At 38.9% G+C, this 3,971-nt stretch overlaps 1 pseudogene; it reads left to right on the top strand.

Annotated features, from left to right (window-relative positions):
* Positions 1–396: 396 nt before the first annotated feature.
* LOC136145481 (tubulin beta chain-like) lies at positions 397–2,160 on the top strand (annotated as a pseudogene).
* Positions 2,161–3,971: the final 1,811 nt, after the last annotated feature.

Raw genomic sequence — 3,971 nt, 5'->3', positions numbered from 1 at the left:
TACTTCCTGTTCCTTGGGATCAATACTTGGCTCATTGAGGTAAAGCATTGACAATAGAAGATCATTAACAAAATTAGATTATATATCATTAATATTGTTTTTTAATTTAAAACATTAGAAAGTATATGTATTCAATAGCTTTTACATAGAACCAATTTTCCCTTAGGTGTAATCTTAATAATGACTAACATTCATCATCAATGATTTATACAATAAACCAATGGAGCAGCACCTACAGTATTCAGCTGGGTTCTCTAAGCTAAGATGAATTCTAAAGATGATGGCAAAGTAATCTGAATTCATTATAATTCTATATGCTCATTATTTTTCTCTAATATTTTATGTCTTTTTCTATTCATTTTTAAAATTTATTTATTCATTTTTGGCCATGCCAGAATGGCATGCACAGGCTTTTGCGCTCTTGGTTGGCGTGCACAGGCTTTCTCTATTTGCGGTGAGGTGGAGCGGCCCTCCCATGCGGCCCACAGGCCTCTCATCGTGGTGGCTTCTCTTGCCGCAGAGCACGGGCTCGGTTGTGGTACTCAGGCTTAGTTGCTTCTCGGCATGTGGGATGCTCCCAGATCAGGGATTGATTGAACCCATGTCCCCTGCATCGCACGGTGGATTCTTAACCACTGGACCACCTGGGAAGTCCTTTTTCTATTCTTAAGTGTAGTTATATTTTAGTGACTTACCTTTGTGAAGTAAATACAGAGTTAGTAGAATTTACAAAACTTGCAGAACCAAATAAATGATAATGTTGTTTTTCCATTTCCTCTGTTGGCTTACGTAGTACATGCTACATGCATGGCTCATTCCCTGGGCTTCACGTTGAGTTTCTCAGACTTTGTTTGTTTGGTACACACTGAAGACTTGTGGCATCAACCATTTTTTCCAACAACATTGTCTCATAGTCTCTGTGTCAGATTTTGGCAGTTTTCTCAATATTTCCACCTTTTTCCTTATCCTATTTGTTAGAGGCATCTGTCAGCAGACCTTGCCCAAAGTGTCACCGATGGTAGAGCCCTACAGCACACTCTCATTACATCAGCTCTTAGAAAACACACATGAGACCTGTTGCATTGATAATGAGGCCCATCTGCTCCAGGAATCTAAAGCTGACCACACCACTTGTGTGTCCCAGGCCAGCTCAACGCTGACCTGTGACAGCCAGATACGAGCATGGTGCTCTTCCCTTGCCTGCATGTCTTCATGCTTGGCTTCACCCCACTGACCAGCAGGGGCAGCCAGCAAAACTGGGTCCTCAAGGTGCCGAGCTCACTCACCAGATGTTCCATTCCAAGAACTCAATGGCCGTCTGTGACTCCCACCGTGGTTACTGCCTGACCTTGGCTGCTAGTTTCAGGGGAAGCATGTCCGTGCAGGTGGGCAGGCAAGTACTTAACTCCAAAACAAGAACAGCAGCTATTATTTACAAAACAGACTTATAGGCATAGAAAACAAACTTATGGTTACAAAGGGGAAAGGAGAGGAGGGGGTAAATTAGGAATTTGGGGTTAACAGGTACTACTATGTATAAAATAGATTAGCAACAAGGACCTACTGTATACCGCAGGAAATTAAATCTAGTATCTTGTAATAACCTATAATAGAAAATGATCTAAAAGGAATATACATATATGTGTGTATGATTCACTTTGCTATACACCTGAAACACTGTACATCAACTATACTTCAATTTAAAATGATAAAGTAAAAAGAAAGACTGAAGGTATTTTTCTCAAGTTAATCCCCAGCTATGTGAAAGCAGCTGTCGGTGACATCCCATCCCAGGGGGTTTAAAAGTCCACCACCTTCATTGGCAATAACCCTGCCACCCTGAGGTGTTCAAGCATATTTCTGAGAAGTTCATAATCATGTGCAGAGCAAGGTGCACTGGTTAACCAGAAAGGGTTGAATGAGATGAAGTTCCCCCAGGCTGACATGAGAGACTCGGTGTCCAAGTACCAGCAGTACAAGGATACTGTGACCAAGGAGAAGGACAAGCTGTTTTATTTTATAAAATTGCCACAGCCACCCAATCTTCAACAACCACCACCCCGATCAACCAGCAGCCACCAAGGCAACAGCCTCCACCAGCAATTTTATTATGACACATTGAAAGCTCAGATGATGGTTAGCATTTTTAGCAAATGCTAAAAATATTTTTTCTCGTTTTAATTAATCAATTTGACAGCCTCAAGTCTTAGTTGCTGCATTCGGGATCTCCGTTGCATTATGTGGGACCTTTTGTTGCAGCGCTTAGACTTTCTAGCTGTAGTGTGAGGACTCAGCAGCTGTGGCTCACAGAGTCAGTTGCTCTATGGCATGTGGGATCTTAGCTCCCTGACCAGGGATCACACCCGGGTCTTCTGCATTTCCAGGTGGTGTCCTAGCCACTAGATCACCAGGGAAATCCCAGCAAGGTGTTTTTTTAAACTAAGGTATGCACATTTGTTTTTAGACATAATGCTACTGCACTTAAGCTATTAGTGTAAAAATAACTTTTATATTCAGTGGGAACCCCCAAAATTCATGTGACTCACTTTACTGTGGGATTCATTTTATTGCAGTGATATGGAATCTAACCTGCAACATCTCCAAGGTATGCCTGTATTTCTTTAAATTAAGTAGTACTATTATAAATACAGCTAACATAAATGAATCAAGCAAAATAAGATCAGAGTGAACATATATTTCATCAGATAAAGTTGTTCCTTAGCAAGCTGTTCCTTAGTTGCTCCTAGTGAGTAGCCTAGTAAATGTCACCCTTAAGTACCAGTCAACACCATGGAATTTTCCAGGCAAGATACTGGAGTGGGTTGCCATTTCCTTCTCCAGGGGATCTTCCCGACCCAGGGATCCTACCCAGGTCTCTGCATTGCAGGAAGATTCTTTACCACTTGAATCACAGGTGATTTATATAGAAAATAAATTAATAATAGTAAAAATGACAAAGTATTCTGTGTTAAAATTGTTTTTGAGAGTTTCTATTTACTTACTCTTCTGGTTCCAATATACACTAACAACATTGATCACTTAACATATTTAATGGATTTCTGCAAATATATGCAATATAAAGACAAGTGGCATGCTTTATTGAAAAAAAATTACCAACTTCAGAAATATTTACAGAACTGTACACCAATGTAATCATTTACTCAACTATGGATTTAACCTCTTCTTTTACACTGAACAGTGTGCTAACTCTTATAATCAGAAGGATGGAAGAGTTCAAATTCTGGGTTATTTCAAGACCAGCTTCACTTACTAAATTAGTGATTTGAAACAAAGTCACTTTCTTATTCTAATTTCCTTCTGTAAGATGGAAAGTATCTGATGAAAATGAATGAGTTAGCATGAGGATGAACCTCTCACAAATAGTAATATAAATAATTGTTGACAATACCTGTTTATGTCAACACAGTTTTTTGTTTTTATTGTTTTTTTTTAAAATAGCGCTTAAAGTAGGTAAGAAAAAGGAGAGATAAAACAAAAATGAGAGATAAGAATAATTTCAAACCACATTCAGGCTTGAGAGACACTGACCAAATAAGAGGAAGAGGAAAAATCTTGAGGTTTCTGAAGCAGAACAGGGGGAATCAGTATAAACTGCCTTGGCAAGCATTTTCTTGGTTTGCTTTGCTCACTTCACTTTGAGATAAGAAATCATTATGACAGAGGCAAAGCCATCGGCACCAGAGAGAGGAATCCTAAAATCTCCCTAGGCACATAAAATGAAGTCCTTGTTAGGCTAAGAAAATATTAATTAAACTAAACCAGTATTTATCCATGAAAATTTCCAAGGCACAGTATGCATGCATGGTCTTTACTTTGTAGAGTTAGTTATCACAGACCTCCTTTTATATATTCTTCTCTGAAAAATGTCTCCTCCATTTTTGTTTTATTTATTTATTTATTTTACTTTACAACATTGTATTGGTTTTGCCATACACTGACTTGAATCCACC

Source organism: Muntiacus reevesi, chromosome 13, assembly GCF_963930625.1.
Source record: "Muntiacus reevesi chromosome 13, mMunRee1.1, whole genome shotgun sequence".
NCBI classification, from domain to species: domain Eukaryota; kingdom Metazoa; phylum Chordata; class Mammalia; order Artiodactyla; family Cervidae; genus Muntiacus; species Muntiacus reevesi.
Note: the sequence above shows the minus strand (reverse complement) of the source record. Positions and strands in the feature narration are given on the sequence as shown.